The sequence below is a fragment of the Leptidea sinapis genome, chromosome 1 (assembly GCF_905404315.1).
Source record: "Leptidea sinapis chromosome 1, ilLepSina1.1, whole genome shotgun sequence".
Taxonomy (NCBI): domain Eukaryota; kingdom Metazoa; phylum Arthropoda; class Insecta; order Lepidoptera; family Pieridae; genus Leptidea; species Leptidea sinapis.
In genome coordinates this window covers 7,599,345-7,625,250 of record NC_066265.1, presented here as the reverse complement: position 1 = coordinate 7,625,250, position 25,906 = coordinate 7,599,345, and the positions used below count along the sequence as shown (strand labels likewise).

At 34.7% G+C, this 25,906-nt stretch overlaps 1 protein-coding gene and 1 non-coding gene across 2 annotated transcripts in view; one reads left to right on the top strand and one right to left on the bottom strand.

Annotated features, from left to right (window-relative positions):
• LOC126967416 (uncharacterized) overlaps positions 1-25,906 on the bottom strand; it is a 56,541-nt gene that overhangs the window by 22,133 nt on the left and 8,502 nt on the right. Inside the window, exon 2 of the mRNA XM_050811909.1 lies at positions 7,084-7,120. The gene's annotated coding sequence lies outside the window, so the exon portion shown is untranslated. The remainder of the gene's footprint in view (positions 1-7,083; positions 7,121-25,906) is intronic.
• Trnae-cuc (transfer RNA glutamic acid (anticodon CUC)) lies at positions 6,642-6,713 on the top strand. The gene has a single exon. It is a non-coding gene; the product is annotated as a tRNA-Glu (tRNA).

Below are 25,906 nucleotides of genomic sequence, written 5' to 3'. Positions count from 1 at the left end.
CCCGTCGTTACATTTGACCGGGAATCGAACCCGGCGCGAGTCAGTGGAGCGCATAGCACGCTCATTAGTCGTGTAATTATTATGTTATTAGCCGTGTTAAGTAATTACTTAGGTCGGTGAACTTAAATCATTACTTCATTAAGTGGATCGTGTCGCATACTATGACGAACACGACAATCGGGTGCAGTAGGTTGTATTAATGTTATTGTCACTGTAGTCACAATACAGTAACAGAACAGAAATTCAAATTAAAATTCAAATATTTTTATTAAAAATAGGATGTGACATCACTTATTGAAAGTCAAAAACTACCACCCATTCCAAGGAGAATGCCTCAAACCTGAGAAGAATGGGCGCAACAACCTCAGCGGGCTTTTTTGTCATCGAAAAAATGTAAAGCAATATTGTACAATTAAACTTATTATTTAATAGCATGACGGCGGTCGCTCCATTCCAAATCTGTGGTATCATTAAGAAAGTCATTTGTGTTATAGTAACCTTTACCACACACACGTTTTTTAACATGTCTTTTGAATAACGTAATACTTTTGTTCTGAACATTTTCTGGGATCTTGTTGTAAAAGCATATACATCGCCCCATAAAAGACTTACTAACTCGACTTATATAAGTTAAGTCTAATCTTTTATAAGTTTATGTCTGTTCCTGATATAAACATTATGGTTATGACAGTTTTCTTGCAAATTCACTTTAAATTCATACTATTGCGCCCGAAATGACACACACACACACACACATACTCACGATTTCCACTAACTATTGAGTGCCACGACATACTCGGTTAAGTAACCGAGTAGTAGGCAAAACAAGTTCATGTTTGTTCGTCGTGTTAACATAATGATTGTCACAGTTTCTAGCAAATTCCTCAATGTGCTTATGAACATATAGAACATTATGAAGAATATATCGAGAAGCAACAGTCAAAATTTCTTTAAGTTTTTCTCTTAATAATTCTTTAGGACCTAGGTTTTAAATAGCTTGAAACTGTTCGTTTGTCCCCCTCGGACAGTAAGTTTTAAATGTATAGGTATATTAAAAAGAAAAAAAAAACGTAAAGGTTATATTATGTTTTTTAATACATTGATGAATGTAGTCTGTGTCTGTGGAAGTAATCCGAGTCAATAACGTAAATTACACGTTTTACGGCTTTAGCAAATATCTCTAGAATCACGGAAGAAATTAAAACACAGGCTACTAATAACATACCTACAGTACAGCGAATTACGTTTGAAATTCTTACATGTAAAGTATAGTGAGAGATTAAAAAAGTGAAATGACAGGAAGGGCGATGCTGGTGTAAATATGTGAGCCAGCTGAAACCGGTTACCGGTGGAAGTATGCGGCTAGATGCGACCAAAACCGGTTTTGTAACTTTACTTTCGTTCAATACACGCTGAGAAATTAATAGGACGATTTTGAAGTGGTCAGAGCGAATGTTTGCGTATCTTGGTTTCGGTGTTAGCGAAGCTAAATGATGTATGGAATTTTGCTATTGGGTAATGCTGCTGACATTGATATAGGTTTTGCGCTGCAGAAGAGAGCTGTTCAGGCGTAGGTCTATATCATCTTGGTCATAGACAACCACTTAGAGAAAAATTCACAAAAATAAATAAGTACCTACTACTTCTGTTAATTCTTTTTTTTTTTTAGATAATAAGGGACATGCAGAGATGTTCATCTGATGGTTATTGATGCGCTCTGCCCGTTACAATGCAGTGCCGAAGGATTCTTGAAAGACCCAAAAATGAGCGAGTCGCTGAAGTATGATACAAATGGTCTAGTTGACCAGCTAACGTTAGGGTGTCGAATTTGCGTGACATTAATAGACAAAATTCACTTTAATGCCTTCCGCGCCAAAAGAAGTTTAACTTTGAAAAAATATACCATACCGTTGTGTTACGACGTGAGGGTGAACCCTCATAATAATCATGCAACAGTACAAGTGCGACAGAAAGGTGTAGCAGAAGAACTGCCCCGAGTGATGACGTCACGGAAACAGTGGGCACACTACACCATACACCGTCCGGTAAAAGCACGGATATTCTCTAATTAGTTCTTAGTAAGTCAAAGCTACCGGAAACCTACAAGTGTGTGTCGTCACTATATTTGCAGACAAACAACTTTCATTCTCTTTCTATTTACATACATATATCATTATTATATACTATCTATATTTATATTATGTCTAAAGCTTTATGTAAATGTTTATATATATAAATATAATATGATTATACATTTTTTGAGATATGTTGAACTTTTAGCCAATTCATCTGAATTTGTGCAGCTTTTTGTTGTCTTTTTTATGATAATAAGGGACAAGACGAGCAGGACGTTCAGCCGAAAATGAATTACAATGTAGAGGCGCTTAGGACTCCTGAAAAATCCAAAAATTCAGAGCGGCACTACAATTGCGCTCGCCGCCTTGAGAAAAAAGATGATAAGTCTCATTTGTCCAGTAATTTCATTAGCTACGGCGCCTTTCAGAACGAAACACAATAATTCTTACACATAACTGCTTCACGGCAGAAATAGGCGTTGTTGTAGTACCTCATCTAGCCAGCATCCTGTGCAAGGGAGCCTTCCACTGGTAGAGCGGCGGCCGGCGATATAACAGCACGAATCTATCATAAATCGCGTATTTTGCTAAGCTTGTTAGCACCACGACTATTGTAAACACAAGTGGGTATAGCATCTCAAGTCGCCGGCGCTGGGATTAGCGCCAAAACAACACAGCAGGTGACTTCTGCAGGCGCGCAGGATGTGTTGGCATATCATAGGTTTACGAAAGTATTAAAAAAAGTGTGTGGGTACAATCGCATGGGCGATTTGTTATTATGATTGTCTCACAATAATTATCTTATTACCAACGTCTTGCTGCACTGTTACAAACATTACGATCGATTGGTTTTCACAGAGTACTAGAGTTACATAATAATATAATTTTACGCTTAAACAGAGCTTCCTTAGAAAGTGTAACATAATATGTGATTATACATTATTATGTATATCATGGCTTATATAATCGTCTGCATGGTTGTGTGTGTCTAATTATAAGTGTAGTAACAGCCAATTCCTATCATTAATACTTCAATAATTCAAACTTAATTGTGTTATTAATAAGCCCGAAGTAAAGTTATTCCAAGTTTAAAACTATTTGCCTTTGACGCTACAGAATTACATGACAGAGATTTGTAATTTTAAGTTTGGTGTAACTTTACACTGCGTTTATTAATAAGACAGATAATGAGTCATTTACAAATTTAAATTTTTTTGTCTTTATCTTACCATTGTCAACACAGATTTACACGACAGGGAGAAGTTATTTTAAACTTGGCGTAACTTTACATTGCGTTTATTAATGTGACAGAAAATGTGTTATTAATAAATGAAAAGTATGGTTATTCTAAATTTAAAACTTTTTCGGCCTTACAAATAAAATTGGCACAAAGTTAACTAAGCATAAACCAAGAATATATAAAATGTTTACACAGTGTTGTCAACGATATTGTAAACATTTTGCATTTTCTTTGTTTATCATCAGTTATAACTTTATACCAAGTTTATTTGTTAGGCCGTTTATCTTAATCTTACCTTTGTCAGCACAGAATTACATGACCGGGAGAAGTAATTAAAAGTAAGCAAAGTATGGTTATTCCAAATTTAAAACTTTTTATATTTATATTACCTTTGCCACTACAGATTACATGACATCTCCGGGAGATGTAATTTTAAGCCTGGAGTAACTTTACACTGCGTTTATTAATAAGACAGTATGTACGCTTAAGTACGATAATACTGAAGCGAGCGTGTAATGTTAGATCACCGGTTATCGCCAATTCTTCGGTTCTTCTCATTAGCTCAACCTTTGACGAAGTTGCGGTAAATTTAAAAAGTAATGTAGAGAGGATGCAAATACTACATTCAGGGGCGGGACTGCCTAAGTAAAAATTTAAATAATTTAGTATGAAACGTGCAGTGATTTGACTTAAGTATGAAATAGTAGTAATTACAGTATGGTGATTGGCGACGAAGTATAATCCGGCTAAGTTTGAAAGCGAACAGTTGCTTAAAACGTAGTTGATTTCGGCTATTTCCGTTTTTTACAAGATTATAGCCGTATCTGTCAATCTGTCAATGACTGCACGTTTTATACAATCGTGTGAATTGCTTGTGAGAAATGTATTTTTTTTACATTCGTAAGTGTCATTTTCGTGACATACACGAATAAAATAATTTTGATTTGATTTTCCACTATTGTAACTATTAAAGATAAAATTTATCGTGAATCCAACTACCTATTGTCCAAAGGATGTAGGTAGTAGTGAATATGACAAGTCTGAGTAAATTGAAAACGAAATAGATATTGGTAAAGAGAAAGGGTTTAACATCGTAATGTGATTATTCGGTAAATGAGCATCGGTCATAGCTCAATTGACTCTGGGCTGTGGCCAATTGTGAAAGCTAGCTGTCACCTGTCATATTATGTCATTTGAGCTGCCATTTTAGTGAAAAATGAAATATGGGATTGGTTATTAGATGGTTACTAGATACCGCACTACCTTAGAACAATAGCTTTTGAAGTTATACTTCTTTAGGCACATTATGAAAAAATGATGAGAATTAAATTTTATGTATCACGCATCACTGTAACACAATAGTAACAGGATGACGTTGGTTCCAAAAAAAAATCTGACGATTGCGACATTCGTTATTTTTTTGGTTTCTTCGACCATTATTTGGACAGGCAAAGGCTTCAAGCCCATACAGCCGTATTCGTTAATATTAAATTATTAAGTGTCAAAGCCATCTTTATAAGATTTTTACAATATTGCTCTTTCTACAAACAAGTAGAATAGCACGAGAGATAAATAGTTTAAAGAATTTTTGCTTTGTTACGCCAAAGAAGTATAACTTCTTGGGTGCATACATAAGTACACACACACTTTATTTTCTTTACGACAACTATTAGATGATCGTGGCCGTGGTATCTTGACACTTAATGGCATCATTATATATACGCTTCGTGTTATTTTACATTGAAATTAATAAAATACAAAATACTTACTGTTGATATGTGATCCCAGTGTCTTTCTTATTTCTTGTAGTATTGTTTTTATAGAGTTTTACTTCGCAATCTGGCATTTTAGTTTAAATTTTTAGCAAAGTTTAACAGAACATGTGGCACGCCAACGTCACACTTTGTTCGAGACTGGCTCGAGTATGCCCATTTGGGCGTACTATTAGTTGCCACATTTTTTTTTAAATCAAAGTAAGGGACGATACGAGCAGGGCGTTCACCTAATGATAATTGATACGCCCTGCCCATTACAATGCAGCGTCGCTCAGGATTCTTGAAAAACTTAAAACATTCTGAGCGGCACTACAATTGCGCTCGTTACCTTGAGACATAAGTTATCAAGTCTCATTTGCCCAGTTATTTCACTAGCTTCGGCGCCCTTTAGACTGAAACACAGTAATGCTTACACATTACTGCTTCACAGCAGAATTAAGCGCCGTTGTGGTACCCATAATCTAGCCGGCATCTTCTACAAAGGAGCCTCTCACTTTGCGAGTACGCCTGCGGTATGTGGTTGGAACGCAGCGGAGACCAATCCTTATTCTAAGGCAGTAGGAATTGGAATCACCAATCTTGAATTTAGGAGAAAAAGATAAAGTGTAGTGTGCACGTGACGGCTTTAGAAAGTTCCCTATGAGTTGAAATGCATTAAAGGAGACTAGACCGTTCGCGCTTCATTCCAGGATTCCTGTTATTGAAGAGTCTTCTGAAGTCATTAACTTTACCAAGAAAACGTAAACCCATTATTTGGTTAATCCATAGATTTAGTTAGATGGTTTTGAATCACCAGCGCCCAAGCTCTATAATCACAAGATAGTTTCTCAACTTCAATTAAGTTTTTTTTGTGTTTTTTTTTTTTGTTGAGATTATAGGACATTAAATGAAATATATTTTTTTAAACAGCAAACAAAAATTTTGTTCTATGAAGTACATAATATGAAATATTTTTTCAGAACTAGATAATAAAAATAATAATTTACCAGCTGCTGATTTCCCGACTTTTATAGGGAGCTTCAAAATAGAACATCCCACCTTAAAGGCTGGTTTCGCATCTCTTCATACCTGTCGTTGCGGATGTCCATGTGCTATTGCCTCACCACTCCCATCCCGTGAGCCTCTTGCCTGTTTGCCTCCTCTTGTATAAAAAAATCACTAAACACTGAAGCAGGATTTTTGGGTTCCGTAGCCAAATGGCAAAAAACGAAACCCTATACATTCGTAGATAGTCTTAGGTGTACAAAAAACATATTGAGGTTTGTAATCTCTTTTTTTAAACTAAATGCTCAAGGGACTATTCTGAAGTGGAAAAATGTGTCCCCCCTGTAACTTCTAAAATAAGAGAATGATAAAACTAAAAATAATCTTTTCTTAATTCTTCTTTAATAATCTTAGTTCACAGTTGCCACGATAACAACACATGCATAATAATAGCACAATAACATTTACCTATTAAAAGTATATAAATAAATAGATAACAGCAATGATATAAATAATAATTTGAACAGTAAATAACACATATTAGCAAATTTCGTTGTGTTACTTATATCCGATATGGTCTAGTGGCTAGGATACCTGGCTCTCACCCAGGAGGCTCGGGTTCGATTCCCGGTATCGGAAGCTAAATTTTTTTGTAATATTTATTTATATCCTTTTTGTCACCTTACTATATTTGTATTTTCTCGCTAGCAACTTTTTAAATTATTATATTATCTGCGTATATTTGTTGGCTGATATGTTTTGGTTGAATTGTGTTTTTAAAATACATAATTTCATATACTTTTTACTATCAATACGTATAGCAATCATCTGACCATAACAATGCCGATACAATTTAGGTAATAACGTAATAAAAAACGACCGAAACGTGTCGTAATTCGATACAACCTCCATTCCATCACTCTTCACCCGTCTTCACACCTAGACTTTCGAAAGGAATAATTAAGTACAATTATTTTTATAATGTAGTAGAAATATAAATAAATATTACCTTAATCGAAGTCGAAGTCTCTCGCTGCGATTTTCACCTGAAAAAAACATATATTTATCAATACATTCAATTTAATAATTAACGTTACATGGTAACGAATATTCGCTTCATACAATGTTTCTTTAAATCATTTATACGTCTAGATAGACTTTAACAGCTGTGAAAACATCGAAAAATTTAATATAGAACTAACCTCTATTTTGAGCAATTCACGCACACTAACACAAAGTGTCGTACAAATCGCAAGTGTAAGACGTAGCTTGACACGCACACTAAACTAATATTCCTGGCCTATTTTTATCGGTTGTCTAACAGCAAGAGACTATCTAGACGTATAAATTATTTTAGATTTAAATCTTGTTTATGGAATTGTAGGAAGTAAAAGTGGTCAAGTGCGAGTCGGATTTTAAGAAACGCGGGTTCCGTAATTCTCGTTACGGAGCGTATAGTTATATAACTTATCGGAAGGGTTTAACTTACATTAAATTACTAATGAAACAGTATGCTTACTGTTAGCTATAGTACTAAATAGGGTTATTGGTAATAATCGACGGTCTAATGATAATTTTAACTTAATGTTTTATGTATATATATTATTGTTAAGGAATTTTAGATCAAAAAATAATTTTAAACAATATCGTTTTTCTTCTCGCATTTTGGAATTTGGACCGATAATTGTTGTTTTAATATTGAATTGTTAAATAACGTTTGTGTGAGGAAGGTTATTATAACATAAATGATTTTCTTAATGATACAACAGACTGGGAATGAAACGAACGCCCTCAGGCTATTTAATTATAAATTTTATTGTACGATAGTACATAATAATATATTGTAAGTAAATTAAGAAGAAAAAATTGCCTGCTGAGTTTTGCGTCCGATCTTTTCAGGTCTGAGGCATACTATTTCGAAATGGGGAGTAGTTTTTCGACGTTTAACAATAACTAATAATATAAATATAATACTTAATAATACATTGACACTTTTTAAAAAAAATTCTTGCCCCAAACTAGGCATAGCCTGAACAATGGGTACAAGAAAACGATATATTTAATACAATATACTTACTTAAACATACATAAACATCCATGTCTCGGAAACAAACATCCGGCTCGAAGGACCAAAAAATGTAGGGCTAATGCTTCAACCTTCCATACATTTGGTATGAAATAATAAATGATAAAGTGGAACGATGAGTTATGATAAATATCCGTTGTAATTGAGTGATGAATGATAACTTTATTTCATTAGGAAAATTAAATGCACGCGTTTATCAATTGGGGCAAATGACAATGAAAATGCTTACAACAATATTATGTACGGTTTACAACACGTTCAATATTCTTCATAAAATGTTTGCACCTACCGAGATTCGAACCCGATTTATATATAACACATAAGCGATCTTATATCCTATTTTGAAAATAATAAAATTTGATTTAACAAACTGTTTGCCAGAAACTGTCATAACCATAATGTTAACACCAGGAACAGACATAAACTTATGATGCCTACTACTACTCGGCTAAGTCGAGTTAGTAAGTCTTTTGTGGGGCGATGTATATGCTTTTACAACAACATCCCAGAAAATGTTCAAAACAAACGTTTGTGTGGTAAAGGTTACTATAACATAAATGACTTTTTTAATGATACCACAGATTGGGAATGGAGTGACCGCCCTCAGGCTATTAAATAATAAGTTTAATTGTACAATATAACTTTGTAAACATATTTATTCGATGAAAACCCCGTTGAGTTTGTTGCGCCCATTCTTCTCAGGTCTGAGGCATTCACATTCGAATTGGTGGTAGTTTTTGACTTTCAATAACTGATGTCACATCCTATTTTGCATAAAAATATTTGAATTTGAAAAAAAAATAATTTACAAAACTATTGTTTACAATCAAATACTACATAAGAAGGGACGGTACATCGTAATGAATTGTAATTCCGGCCGCCGGCTGCCTTTTACATTATGTCATATAAAATAATCGGAGCGTACACTGAATACAAACGACAAATTTAACGATGTGAATACGTTGGACCAAATATACATTACGTGTTGTGAATTTTGCCACATTGTGTACCGAGTATGAACAATACTGCTTATTGTTTACCTGAAGATATAAATATATATAGAGGTTGTAGCAAATACGATAAAAAAATCTTCATAATCGTCATCATTTCAACCGAAAGACGTCCAATACTGGACAAAGGCTTCCCCTAAAGATCGCCATGACGATCGGTCCCACGCTGCCCCCATCCAACGTATTCCAGCCATCTTGACAAGAACGTCGGTCTATCTTGTTGGGGGCCTACCATCACTACGTCTTCCAGTACATGGTCGCTATTCGAGGACTTTACTGCCCCAACGGCCATCTGTCCGTCGAGCTATGTGCCCTGTTTTCTATGGCTATCACGAATCATCTCGTGCACAGGTTTGACGACTTCCAGCCTCACTAACGTGCCGGATTCCAAAAAGGCTCTAGCACCATAGACCACATACATACGGTGCGGCAGGTTATACAGAAAACGGAGGAGTATAACCAGCCACTTTGCCTTTCAGAAAGCCTTGGATTCGATGGAGATCTGCCACCATGTCAGTCCATCTCCAGAATTACTTCTCGAAGCCTATCTGATTGCAGCGGGGAGTCAAAAAAAGACTCAGTTAAAGAAAATCAAAACCAAAAATTGCCTTGTTCAATTCGGCCGATTAGGACACTTATGAATGTCAAAAGCTATTTACCACCGTTTCGGAAAATGATGACCTTTAATGGGAAGAAGTGACAAGAAACTAATGGCACCGTTTTATTTAAACATTTAAAATTGTATCGTTTTACATATTATTTTAATTACAAGGTATGCAAATTGATACAGCAAAAATACTCAAAAGGCGCGACTTACTCGATAAAAAATGTAAATTTAAAAGCCACAAGTGTTATTGAGTTACAGTAGATGCATCACTATTACATAAACAGATTTATACACACTGTAAATAAATAATGGCATTATGCGAGCATTTTATACATTATGAAAATATATGTAATTTTACGTGATAAATAAAGTAAAATGATAACTTTAATTTTAACATTAGGAAGCCGAGTTCCCGGTGACAGATGAACCTCTACAAGTGGCTCCCGCACAAGACAAGTTATAAATTCTTTCGAGTATTCACAGCAATATATGAGTAAAATCTTAATTGACAAGACTGTGACAAAGATTAAAAAAAAAATTGTTTGATTGCATTGGTCCTTAACGATGGGCTTTATGAGAAAGCTTAGGGTCGCTCAGAGGGCTATGCTCGGAGTTTCACTGCGAGATCGAATCAGAAATGAGGAGATGCGTAGGAGAACCAAAGTCACCGACAGCTCAAATGGTTACGAAACTGCTGTGGTTCATATGACACATAGGTGGCCATCGATCGTCGTGGAGATCTTTGGGAGAGGCCCTTTTGTCCAGCGGTAGACGACGTGATAAGTTTGAATTTAAATGGCATTGATATACAAGCACACATGTTAATATATAATTTCAATACTGTTTTAATAGTAATATTTAATAAATATTTACAAGCTACATTCTTTCGCAAATGATTGAATTATGAAATAAATATTTGAGTGAAAAATAAACCTATTAATTTCGTTTCTCTAGACTTTCGTTTAGACAGATCTAAAACGATTAATAAAATTAATCAATCGAGTATGAATTAATAATGATCCACGCTGATTCCATAAGAAAATACCTCAGTCAATAACCTACGTAATACCAACCAAATAAAAGCTTAAACAGCCGCAATAAATCATATTACGGAACTTTCACTTGCGCGCGGTTTCGCAACAGCTATCGAAATATTTTGATGTCAGGTTCAACTATACTTTCTCCGGTAGCGGTCACTCAGCGGCCGAGCTTGAGGTCACTGACACGGAGGCTTCTAAGGAGGCTTGCACAAGTTCAATGCTCAAGTCGATCTATCTCTACACCATTATAGATTAGTACCAATTATATATTAACTAGCCGTTCCACCCGCTTCGCTGCAAATTTTAAAAGGAAATTTACGTAGATAAATATATATATACATAGATAGAAGATTAACTTAAATTATCATAAAATTAACCTAAAACGAACTAAACTTTTTTAAACAATATTAAACGCTGGCTGGGTCTGTTGTTAAATCCGTCTGGAAGTCCCAAAGATTAATTAGCTCGTGCAAACAATCACATCGACAACGAAAAAATTTTCAATTTTAATTTTTCTACTTCATCATCAGCATCTCAGCTGGAAGATGTCCACTGCTGAACAAAGGCATCCCCCAGAGATCGCCACGTCGATAGGTCCTGCGTTGCCCTCATCCTCCGGCGAACTTGACCATATTGCCGGTCCATCTCAACAATACGTCTTCGCACGTGGTCGCAATTTGAGGACTTTACTGCCTTAGCGGCGATATTTGTCATAAACCGGTCAAGAGTCGGACTGGCACACGAATAGTTCTATATAGCACAAGTTATAAAACTTTTTACTTTTAGAATAATTTAGTAAAAAGCATACAAGCGCATTAAAATTTCTCATACTTGTTACCTTTGGGATACTTTTACATGTCAGTTGTCAGCGCAAAAGTCTCTGACAGTATTCTTTCTAGGTTCAAAAAGAGCAAGAGAGGTCACTACAATGACGCTTTACGAACGACGACCTTCATGACGTGTTGCTGCAATATGTTATGTTATTGTCACTTCCTATGGTAAATAAATATATTTCTACTAGCTGACCCGACAGACGCTGTTCTGTTCATAATAAAAAAAAACTCTTGCGGATGGAATTTTGGAAAAATCCGTTCTTAGCTGACCTCTACTCGGTGAAAAGAATATTCCTACCAAATTTCAAGTCTTTAGCTCTAATTGTTCCAGAGATTATTAGATGATTATATAGATTAAATTCAATTCTAAGCACATTCAACATTAAGTTTGAAAAGCACGCTTGAATCTAAATGTTTCTCAATCACGCAAAACATGTCGTTTGTTTAAGAAATGTGTCAAAACAAACCAGATAAATTATGATACTTTAATATCAAGGTTATTTACAAAATTATGACGTAAATTATAATTGTAATCAAAATAGCAAAAAAAAATATAATTAGAAAACTTTTTACGCACATATTATGGTAAATTCAGTATTTATAATATTTCCTATTTCTACCGTGAAGCAGTAATGTGTAAACATTACTGTGTTTCGGTCGGAAGGGCGCCGTAGCTAGTAGTAATTACTGGACAAATGAGACTTAACATCTTATGTCTCAAGGTGACGAGCGCTATTGTAGTGCCGCTCAGAATTTTTGGGTTTTTCAAGAATCCCGAGCGGTACTGCATTCTAATGGGCCGGGCGTATCAATTACATCAGCTGAACGTCCTGCTCGTCTCGTCCGTTACTATCGTAAAAAAAGATTTATTCTCGTTAATTAATACGAGTTTTACACATTAAAAAAACACTTTTAATTAGAGGATTAAAGCGTTTTTACATCAGATTTTGCGTAAAAGTTACATTTTCAGTCACTCTGAAAACGTACTTGAAACGTTACAAGGAAGATATATTCGTACACTCAGGTGGGTTTGGTATTATATGTACATAGGTACACCACTCAACCATGGCTTTTCTTGGTTGCTAAGGACCTGTAGTTTCCCAAAGTGTTACGTCATCAGAACCAGCTCCACACTGAGCACATTGCCCAAGACAAGAACCATACATGGCTCACGGAGTTTCTCCATGAATCGGCGCTTCCACCGAAAGCACTTTCACTTAATTATAATTATGAAAATGAACCGACTCATTCCGCGCTGGCTGGAGACAAACTGGAGCAGAAAACTAGTGTCATGGCGAAAGTTGTGTTCATCTGTTTCATTTAATTAGTTGTGGAGCTGATCGTACCAGAATATGATTGCTTATGATTTAGATTTTAGACAATCTGATTATTGGAGATAGTAATAATCGTTTTTCGCTGGACGAACTTGAGCTGATCGTATAGCATCGCTCAATCTATATACAGCGTGGCTTTTTTATGGCGACATTAAATGAACACACAAAATAGGATGTGACATCACTTATTGAAAGTAAAAACTAACACCCATTCCAAAGAGAATGCCTCAGACAGAAGTAATGTTGTACAATTAAACATATTATTTAATAGCCTAAGTGCGGTCGCTCCATTCCCAATCTGTGGAATCATTAAGAAAGTCATTGATGTTATAGTAACCTTCACCACACAAACGTCTTTTAACAATCCTTTTGAATATCGTAATACTTTTGTTTGAACAAATTCTGGGATCTTGTTGTATAAGCATATACATCGCCCCATAAAAGACTTACTAACTCGACTTACATAGTTTCTAGCAAATTCCTCAATGTAAATCTAAAATTTAAAGTAAATAGTTGAAATTTGAAACAAAGAAATTATATAATATTTAGGAAACACAATTTAAATCACCCTTTACGTGTTCAAATAAGACGGCACGAAGTAGGTGTACTGACACCAGGCACTGGCCTACACTAGCGCTCGGCTACTAGATTTCTTACACTAGATTTCTTACAGGATGTTCCGAAATTATATTATCGAAAATTTATTTATTTAGGTGAATTATGTGTTTTATTTTTGAATATTTTTTATGATTACGGTTAAGCAATTCTAATCTATTTATTGTCGCCATTGTTTCGTACCGCTGTGTATAAAAGAGAACCACTGATTCATCCATTAACTAATCATGAAATTTGAGACACTATAAAAGCTACAAACTTGAAATTTGAATGGGAGATTCCTTCCAGGTCCTAGGTGTTAATTAAGAAAACTAGAGAAATTACTCCCCCAAGGGAAATAGGGGTTGAAATTTTGTATGCAAATCCCATGTTCATGAAGTTAGAGACGTGAAAATCGGCATTTAGGTTATCAGCTTTAAATAATAAACGTTATATTGGAAAATCCCCCCTGAAGGGTGGCAAAATAGTAACAATTTTATTCGTTAATTAATATTCATGCAACATTTTAACAAATCTAATAAATAGTTTTTGCGTTTTGATCGAACCACACCTACACGATTTTTTATTTATGGAAACGGAGGACAAAAGAGCGTACGGGTACGACTTAGGGACCTTCAAGGATAGAACATTAAAGACCGGCAACGCATGTCTATCCCTGGTTTTGCGAATGTTCATTGGCGGTTTCCTCATGACTTTCGATCAAGTGAGCCTCTTGCTCGTGGAGTGCATCCTGATTTCGTTGCGTGGTATGTTCCTAATTGTTGTTACAGAGAAGTTGGAAGCGGCCCTAAATCTATATTAGCTCTATCTTATTGGAACCGTGTTTATCAGCTACATGTAACCTTTATTTGTGAGTCAGTGCCTCGGTACAGCATTAGAAAGGTCGGTGACGCGTGGGTTAGCAAGGTGAACCACTTGCCATTATCATAGTAAGATAAATTAAATGTCTGTAGGTTACAATTATTACAAGTTGGTAGTGAGTACAGGTTACAATTATGTTGATATAGTAGACGGGTACTATTCTAATCATCTGTAGTTGTACTATAGGAAAACGTGAAGAGATGTCTCCCAATCGCCTAGTAAAATGTTGTCATAAATGTCCGAGCGCTGACATAAAAGTTTTAACAGTATGTTTACATTTACCACCTTATTCATAATAGTCTGCTGACTTAAAGCATTGCTAATTCTCACTCTGTCTTCATCAGCTATTGACCTTAGTCAGAATGAGAAAAAACACTCCTTAGCGGCTGTTCAAAGTTAGCGGACCATTATGAATAAGGGGGTTAAAGTTATACAGATAACATTATAACGTTTAATCAAATTAACACCTTATTTAGTGGCAGTAATGCTCAGTCTATGATCGGAAATCGAAATGTATGAACGATACGGGACACGAACCCGCGACATCTTGCGTTCCGTGCTAGCGCTCTTCCACTGAGCCAACCGTACAAGTGACGTATCGTTGATAAATCTTGTATGTCTTGTTAAACTCACAGGTTGTGGCTCCATCTACGGGATCTACTTTACTGTTAATAACCTGCTCAACCCCAATATTTGCATATTAGGAAATTGACTTGAGATGTCGCTCTTGTAAATCTAAACATTTTTTTAAAGTGATAAACCTCACTTCTGGCATTAATTACACAAATTAATTTGAAAACAAAATTTATGAACGAACATGCGATCGCTCTTCCACTGAGCCAACCGTACGAGTGACGTATCGTTGATAAATCTTGTATGTCTTGTTAAACTCACAGGTTGTGGCTCCATCTACAGGATCTACTTTACTGTTAATAACCTGCTCAACCCCAATAATTGCATATTAGGAAATTAACTTGAGATGTCGCCCTTTCAAATCTAAACAATTTTTAAAGGGGATTAATTACACAAATTAAATTTGAAAACAAAATCTATGAACAAACGTGCGACCGCTCTTTTACTGAGCCAAAGCCAAGCTTTCGAGTAACGGATCTACTTTACTTGGTTACATTATGCAATGTTGTGACTAGTTTTGTCTTCAGTGAGTACATCAGACAATAAAGGAACTCTCAATTAGTAGTTCAAACTAACTCCTGTTATGGTAACTTCATGTTGAGCAATGCTCCTACGCCATAACTCATGTGGTGAAGCTAAGTAGGCTGTATGTAGGCTTGCATAATATATTTGTACTTGACATACTGTAACTTAACATTAAAACAAATAGGATGATTCGATTAAGATTGAATTATCTAGCTTTTGTTCTAACTGTTAAAAAAAAAGTGAGTTTTAAGCGAAGAAATGAAAAATTTACATTGTTATTATAAGGTAAACCTCACTTGTAGGATTAATACCTACACAAATTAAATTTGAAAATAAATTTTGATGAACAATGCGGGACTCGGAACCTGAGAGTTGAACAAAGCACACAAGATTTTATGACGATACGTCACTCGAACAGTTAGCTCAGTTGAAAGAGCCGTGCGAGTGCACGAAACGCGAGAGGTTGTAGGTTCGAGTCCCGCATCGTTCATAAAATAATGTTTTCAAATTTTATTTGCTAATCCTTTTCCTGAAAGCTGTTCGTAGAATTAAATTGGAGACTTAATTTGGGGGTTTTTCGCGCATAGTGTAGACTGTAGGTTGTATATATGTATGTAAGTATAATTAGGAGAAAATTCATATTTTGTTTTGTTAATTTTCCGTGTACATAATATCTAATATATAAAATTCTCGTGTCATGGTGTTAAACTTTGAAGTCCTCCGAAACGGCTTGACCGATTCTCATGAAATTTTGAGTGCATATTGGGTAGGTCTGAGAATCGGACAACATCTATTTTTCATCCCCCTAAATGTTAAGGGTGGTCCACACGATTTTTTTTTAAATTTTTTTGACATTTTTTTTTAAATTGTTTGATTATGAGTCAGCATTACATACATATAACTTCAAATTATCACCCATCTACGATCAACAGTTACTTTTGTATCGCGATTTTAATATCGGCAATACAACGTTTGCTGGGTCAGCTAGTCTTTTTATAGAAATCTAAATTAAATGGTACGAGAAGTGACATCTTGACTGTTACCTCTTAATATATTCTTGGTAATGTTATGTATATACATAGGCACATAAATGAGTTAGAAACAGTCATAAGCATAATTAAATTTATTTTTTCGTTTAATCCTATAGTATCTTAAGTTCATCCCATTTCCGTCGCATTATACGACTATCTTGTTCATAATAATGATAAGTTTAATATTTAAAATTATTAAAATATTATTAAAAATGATATAATCGCGTTATGTAGATAATAGGTGAAATTTAAAGATGTGAGCTCGTAAAGTTGCGAGATTTATTTTCGGCGTGTGTAAGGTAAGGTTATGCTTCTTCTGTTACGCAGAATATTAATTACGACGATGTATTTTAAATATCTTAATATTATATATATAAATTACGTGACACGTTGTTTGTCCGCGATGAACTCCTAAACTAATGAACGGATTTTAATGGGGATTACTTCATGGAGTGCAGTTTGGTCCAACTTGAGAGATAGGGTAGTTTTTATTTCGATTTGGGACCCATAAATATTTTTATTTTCTATATTTTTTTTTGTATGGAGCATTTTTTACGAAATAATTCATGATGTTTTGATATATTATTGGCAAATTCCTATAAAACAGTATTTTTATTATCTACAGAACAATGTCTGTCGGGGTAGCTAGTTTTAACATAAATTATAATGCCATGTCTAGCAAAATAATTTAAACATATTATAAATATCATAGTCTTACCATCATTTTCGCTACACCTCTGGACTTAGGACTATCCTGTCTGTTCTTATCTATTTGGATAAATAAATAATAAATAAATAAATAATCCTTATATTAAGGATTGGTCTCCTTTGCGCTCCAACTAGATACCGCAGTGTGACGTTGACGTGCCACATGTTCTGTTAAACTTTGCTAATAATTGAAACTAAAATACCGGGTACGACCACAGTCTACATTTTTTTTAATTCGTTCTTCCGAACAGGCTATAGCCCGGGCACTTACTGCCTCGTCTTTAGTATTTTCAGTATTTTGTTTTACAATAAAGTTCAATAAAGTATTCTCAGCTCATCTTTCTCATTTCCACTATTTTTTAAAAGTTATTATCACTTTGACGCTTAAGCTTTGAAATATTACCTCATGGTACGAATGAATGAACGAACTAAATCAGTATGCGATTCAATTGATATCATTTTTGTCATTCAATTGACATCATTGCGATTTAATGAATTGATCTGACGTCAACCTAAAATGGACAGCTCTAAGCACGTCGTGGTACGACGTACGAAATAGCAAAGCAGTTCATTTTAGGTTGTCAATTGAATCGCAATAAGAGTTCATGGTAGGCCCGCAGTTTTTAATCTAAGGTATAGTATATAGGTAACCATATAACCACGTGTCTTCCGTCATATATATATATGTTAGAAAGTTGTTTATTACTCTTATATTAAATTAATTATATGGACATGCTAAATATGCGCTTACTTTAATGGGTGGTAGTGAATGAAAACTGTCTATAAACTTTATTTTATTAGTAACGAGAAACGCCGCGAATACGTGATATAACAAACTTAGCAGACATCTGTTCCTCATTTGTATTAGGCATAAAAGGCATTTATTTTCTCAAAATTGATTCCTTTAGAATTCTATTTGATGTCATATCTAATATACTAGATACTACTACCGCTTCGGAGACAAATGGCGCTCCGAGAGACAAGAAGCGTTGCAAGAAACTCTCACAGCATTCTTTTTTTGCGCGCTTTTCAATAAAAATAATATACAATATTGTACAGTCATTTCTATCGCTATAAGGAAATCATAATCTAGTCCCAGGCTGTCCGATCACTTAGATATTCAGCTGTGGAGTAATAGGATTTACGACAGAGTCCTTTTTTTTATAAAACATTTAAATTTATTTATAGATAATGCCTGAAGAGTGGCTGGGACTTTATTATAAAAAACATTTACCCTTATTAACTATTATGTATCTTATGAAGCCTACTAGAATTAGTTACAAGGAATCCCTTATTTCTAGTGTTATAATGATGAAAATCACTAATCAGAGCAAAAAGGTGACGATTTTTGTGAACGTATAGAATTTTTTTATAAATGTACTGACAATGAACAGTCATACTATTTATTTCTTTAAATTTTTCTTTGAGAGACTGTCTGAAAGACTATTATTACGTATAATCAACAGCAGATCCTATGATTACTGCCGCTAGTTAGTTACCTTAAGTTTAAAATTACTTCACCCTGTCATGTGTGAAGTGTAATTCTGAAAAACACATAACGGGTTGCACTCCGGTAGTGCCAGCAGAATTGAAAACTTGAACATTCACGTTATGCATTTTTGAATATTTTAAAATGATTAGGGAATAATTTCGCACGAATTGCTTTATCGTACATAAAAATGTCAATTTATATTAAGTACATAAAAATTTAAAATTTCAGAACTACTACAATTATTATATATTAAAAAGTTTATCTCTCAGAAAAATCAACTTTCATCCATAATTTCAATGACTGTCTTACGAGTTTTTGATCAGACCACGTGTCCTGACCCGAGATAACATTTTATACCCATCCCAAGAAAAGTGCTCGACGCCGCTAAAGAATATGTCACTTCAAAAAGTTTTCAATTTATAATAACTTTACTTCACGTTTATAACACAGTGCATGTTAATTTTTTTTTTGACTTTTGTATTCACATCCTCTGGAATTGATTGATAGGTTAGATATGGAGACTGAGACATGGTGTGTACATGCTATGATCAATTAGGGACCAGGTCATGACTGCCAAGAAGAAGGTCCTTACTCCAGAACACGTGTACGTCACCGACATGATCGAGCGAGGGTATTGTTATCTCTTTTATGCTCGCTCAGTTGTGGAGACAGTGTAACTAACACCCAAACCAAATGGTGTTACCGCTAAGTTGAGATTTCGGTAGTTTTTAGAAGATTTTACGAGTAGGAGGCTGTAATCCTTTGCACAGGTTGCCGGCTGGATTGTGGGTACCACAACGGCGCCTTTTTCTGCCATGAAGCAGTAATGTGTAAGCATTATTGTGTTTCGGTGTGAAGGGTGCCGTAGCAAGTGAAATTACTGGGCAAATGAGACTTAACATTTTATGTTATCAAGGTGACAACCGCAATTGTAGTGCCGATCAGAATTTTTAGGTTTTTCAAGATTTCTGAGCGGCACTCAATTACCACCAGCTGAACGTCCTGCTCGTCTCGTCCCTTATTTTTCTTAAAAAAAAGGCAAGCGGTTTTTTTTTTAACGGAAAAGGAGGACTTACAAGCGTAGGGGTCACCTGGTGTTAAGTAATCGCCGCCGCCCACATTCTCTTGCCACACCAAAGGAAGCACAGGAGCGTTGCCGGCCCTTATGGAAGGTGTACTCGCTTATAAATCTTCGAATATATTTTGTTCAACATTTGATAACCCGATCAACTTCAATTATTGCATATCAGTAAATTGAAGTGAGATTACACTCTTTTAAAACAAATACAATTTGATAATTATCTAAATATAAAATATAATTAATTCTTATTATATGAATAACTACTAAAAACATTGTTTCCGTTGCGATTGAGTAAAAAAGATATTCGATTGAACCGTTTTATTTAAAATTATTAAGAAGTTATGTAAATTACATCAGATTAGTATGGAAAGGGTATTAGAAAATTTAATAAATTAGGAGTTATTTTGCGGAAATCCATAATTATTCAAATGGTCAAGTCTCGTGCCAGAATTTGGCGAGTCAACATCTCCTGAGGATGCGTCGTGTAGAGGCGAAACTCGAATTATAAACTCAACAAGGTTCGCAACACATGGAAAGATAGTTATATACCACGGGTCTTCTTGCCATCTCAATACTTTCAATATTTATTTCAGCCTATAGAGAGAGGGATATTATTAAAACATAACAAATTGTAAGGCATACCTCTAGGTATGACTGAATAATTTCCAATTTTAATTTATTTAATATAATAACAATATAATAGCTTTACTTATAATAGCTTTGTCGCTATTTCATCATTAGTACGAAATCGAAATTAATTTAACATAATAGCATCCTGTATACTGTATACAGGATGTTAGAATACATATTTTTATGTTTATAGTACTTGCGGAGGCGGATATTGAAATGTCAGTAGTACTATAACGTATATCCTGAATTTATTATATATTATATGTAATATTTTTAATTGGGCATTTTAAATGTGAAGGTTAATTGTACTCTAATTTGTAGAGCAACAAAGTCCCGATGTCCGACATAAAAACCTACGGGGTAGACTTAGTATCTATACATACAAGCAGGAGGCATTAAAAATAAAAACACCAGCTTCCTCCTAAATGACAAAATAGAGGCTATAAATAATTTATTTCTTCGCAATACTAAGGTAAATTGAATGCATATTTTAATTAAATTTGTATGTTCTCTTATTTTTGGTTCGCTTCCCAGAATTCTTTTTGCGTTGTGACTTTGATACTCCCGATATGAAGCGAGTCAGTGTAATGAGAGCTTATGTAATAGCAATTACTTTGAAACAGAGTCAGTCATGAAATACTGGACGCCGCACTAGTTACCATCGCTCGTTATACAGCGTGTTGCGTGTTAAGTAACCGTATACCTTCATTTTTGATTCAACTGCTCTGCTGACAGGACGTGTGAAGAGAGGATTTTGATTACTTCGTTTGAAATGCTACTAATACACAAAAAATAATGCTGGGAAAGTTTCTTGCGCCGCCTTTTCTCTCTCAGAGCGCCATTTTACTAACATTTATTTAATCTTGTGCACAGTTTGACATACTAACAAATACTTAAAAAAAAAACACACACACACACACACACACGCACACACACATACCTCTTTTTAGTGAGTTTGCTAATTATGTTTAATAATGGATAGCCTTTCGGAAGGACCTAGCCTCTGCAACTCAGGGTATCCTATCGCAGAGGGATTAATTGAATAAAGGATTATTATTATTTAATTCTGAATCCATTTTATTTGAAATATGAAAAATTTTAACTCAAATGAAACCGTGTGAACTCGATATTAGTTTTGCGCACTGCTTCCGTGACAAAGATCCGTAGTCCAGAAGACGTCTCAATACGTAATCCCGCTCAAGTGTAAAATTATCTCTATTAAGCTAATTGAAGTGATAACGTCTTTAGCGGCGTCACTTTTCTTGGGATGGGTATAAAAATGTTAAACTCGCGTCAGGACACGTGACCTGATCGAAAATTCGTAAGACAGTCTTTCGAATTTTCGCGTTTCATCCATAAGATGGAAGTTGATTCTTCTGAGAGATAAGCTTTTTAATGTAAAATAATTGTAATAATTCGGAAGTGTTAAATTTATGTCATTTTTTGTACGATAGAGCAATATAGAATATTTTATTTAACTACATAATTGCTAGTACTTTTATTCTGATGAATTCGTGCTAAATTATTCCCTAGTCATTCCAAAATATTCTAAAATGCACAACATTAATGTTCAAGTTTTCACTTATTAAACCCCGTAAACCCGTTATTTTTTATTGATTGTTACTCCGCACTATTGTAATTTTTAAAACGAAATTTATTAATTAAGATCTGCGGAAGTGAGAAGAAATTCCGAATAGATAGCCAGATTGTTACTCAAACGATCACAATATATCTTGTATCTCCGTGCGCGTGCGGACGTTTGTGCGGTATAATATGTTATTGCATTCAACGTGTTTCTCAATAGATCGGTTCCTGATGCTCAAGTATCGTGGAATATTTCAGAGAACATGCAGCACAGAACAATGAAATGATAGCTTGTGGCTGCAAGATAAGTCAACGAACGGAAACAGAATGTGCGTTTCCATTGTTACCGATGCGAGGCCAACGAATTATATCGATATTATGATATACTTCTGCTGTTAACTAATTTAAACTTAAATTTTAATCATCTTTCAACCATCCAGACTAGAGGTATATCTCCCATGATAAAAATGTAGTTTTTTCTATAATATTAAATACTTGACAATTTGAATTACATAATAAGTTTTAAAATAATCATATTTAATTGTTAGATTTCATTATGATACCTCAATAATACGAGTATTAAGCACGTTATAAATATATTGCAACGTATTAATATTAATGTAACATCCACTTAAAATGTTTATGCAAATAAAAAGTTTTAATTTTTTTAACTTTTTCACAATAAAGTACCATTACTATGCAACATTAAGAGATTGAGCTGATTGAATAAAAGTGTAATTTTTTGATGATATGATAAGCCTGGCAGATTGAGCCCCATGGTATCATAGTATTGTTTCGAATTTTTACAGTGTCATCGATATGAGAGACTCCTCTGTGTTTGAATTTGAAGTTTTTCAGGGCCTCTCTTAAGAGACAAAAACTTCGGCCAAGGGCTTTGGAAAATAAGTACCTTGTCAATTAGCTTCTACGTGATGCCCAATCATTGATTAGTGACGAGCACAGGTCGTGAGAAACAACTCAACAAGTTCAAAGGCATAAGTCATATTATATTAGACGAAAACTTATTACAATTTAAAGGATTATTTAAATAATAAGCAAGCTTGGGTATGAATTCCTCCAAAGTATTTAAACTTTTTTAATTACTCTTAGAAAATGAATTACATGTTAGTTGTATTTAGTAAGTATTGTTATGTAAATAAATATTATTTTTTAAGATAAATATTAATTGGTTGAGTTCTTGTGACAGGCTTCTATTGCTTGTGGCAGCATCATGGGGTTAGTAGTTCCCGTCCCTAAAATATGGTCGATGGAGACAATAGTTGGTCCATGCGTATTGCTCATGAATTGGCGCTATTTTTGGTGGCTGGATGATTTTTTTATCGGAAATGCTGCTTCATGTTTTTAAAATTAATTAATAATAATTATAGTTATTTAATATATTTTTATTTATTTAGAGCGAGTGTGGATTTATGCATCTACTGTACTAAATAACTCTTGTGTTATATATATTTGACTTGCTCGTGTTAGGCATTAGTTTATACTTTTGCAGCTATCATCGTTTTTACTTGTTTGTATTAGCTTTATTAAATTGTTCCAAATAAAATTATTATTAAAAAAAAATGGGTGTTTGGTATATTTAATTGACTGTAAAAGTTGGTTTAAGAGAGTGGCATTGAGTCTCTTGCCTTTCTTCTCAGTAAAGCTCAACCTTTTTTGAAATGGTGTTAAATTTTAAAAAGAACAAAAATTTTGACATTCATAAGGGTTATTTCCTTCAACTAAATGAAGAAAATGATTTTTTTTTTATATGGTAAGGACCTCGTCTTCGTTGATTATGTCGGGTTATGTGTGTGTGTTCGTCCGGGTAGTACTGCTACAACAATTACTTTTCCTGTCACTACACCATTTAAGTGTGTGGAACATTCCATCCATCGCGTAGCGTCTCAGATTATAATGGTCATCGATCCCATAGCAATAAATAGAAGCATTCAGTTAGGTGATTTCTACATACATATATTAATAGTTGAAGTGACTTAATGATGAATTTACGTAATCCGTAAGTAGCTTTTGTGCTCCCTATGCTTATGTTGAAATGCACGTCCTTAAATTTCGATACTATCGCAGGCGTGGAAATCAAGGCTTAGTAGGGCTGGGTGCTCTTGTTTTGCTGGAGTTATCAGCTAGGTGATAGTAGTAGGTTTTGTCATGATAGAAAATGCTGTTTATTATCGTACCGTGTGTTACAACGAGCACGGTGCCTCACTGCCGGGTGCACCACTTGCCCACAGAGCGCGTCGCCGAATGGCCGGCGCACGCGCACGCTAACCTGTATATGTCAGTAAGTATATCTATGTATACTTTCCATGTGCTATATTTGACATTCTTATGTATTTATTTATTTAAATAATTTCCATAGGTCTTAATTAGTCTATATTTTTTATAAATAACGTTAGTGACTTTTTTATTCTTATTTATAGAACTTGCCCACACACATTTGAAAGAAACATACAGAAGCAACAAAGAAAAATAAATACGGAAAAAAAACTTATGAATTATAGAATTTACATTAAAACTTTAATATGAAAATGGACAGGTCATTATGATGAGTAAGAAAGTCAAATGGGCAAAAAACGTGACAGAGTGATGCCCAAGACAGAGATGAAATCTTTCTTTATGTAAATAAGAGACAAGACGAGCAGGACGCTCAGCTGATGGTAATTGATACGCCCCACCCAGTACAATGCAATGCCACTTAGGATTCTTGAAAAATCCAAAAATTCTGAGCGGCACTACAATTGCGCTCGTCATCTTGAGACATAAGATGTTAAGTCTCATTTGCCCAGTAATTTCACCAACTACGGCGAGCTGACCAGACCGAAACACAGTAATGTTTACACATTATTGCTTAACGGCAGAAATACACGCCGTTGTGGTACCCATAATCTATCCGGCTTCCTGTGCAAAGGAGCCTCCCACTGGTTATATAACCATTGTTCCATATTATATAACTTGATTAATTAAATTATTTTCTAAAAACTGTATCACAATTATAGCAAAACATACAAGTGACTAAAGATAAAAGTCTCCTTGAAAGGTAGTCAGATATAACACACTATTTGCCAAGTCTCTGACATGCTTCCTTCTTACTTTTTACCCACTGACAGACAAATAACAGAGTAAAACATAGACTAAGAATATGTTTGCGCATAGACATCAAAGAGGATGTAAATACTACGTAATAAGAGGCGGGATTACGTAAAAATTGAAATTTAGCTGAGTAGGAAAGGTGCAGTGATTTGACATAATTATATTTGAAGTAGTAATTACAATATTATGGAGATGAAGTATAATCCGGTTAAGTTTAAAACGTAGTGGACTTCGGCCACTGACCTGTATATATACCACTGGACAGTTTGTTTCATATGTTTGAAAGTTTGTGCCTATTTGAAGCAAAAATCGCTAGCGTCCAGAGTTAATTTTGACGTATAATGCAAATGGCTGCCAAGGAACGTACCACACTTTGACATATTATACTTCAGGAATAAACGTAATAAAGTACACATTTTTTTTTGTAAATAGTTTCCAACCTACTGTCGATGTTTGCTGAGCTTGTCATCACTAGTTTTAGTACCGCAGACTCTCGCTACATGGCCAACAGCGCCAAAATGGCGAATATCAAACAGGCAAACAATCACATAGACAGCCGCCAGTCCAGTGGTATATAGTAGAGGTCAGTGATTTCGGCTATCTCCGTTCTTTAAAAGATTATAGCTGTCATCTGTCAATCTAACAATGACAGCG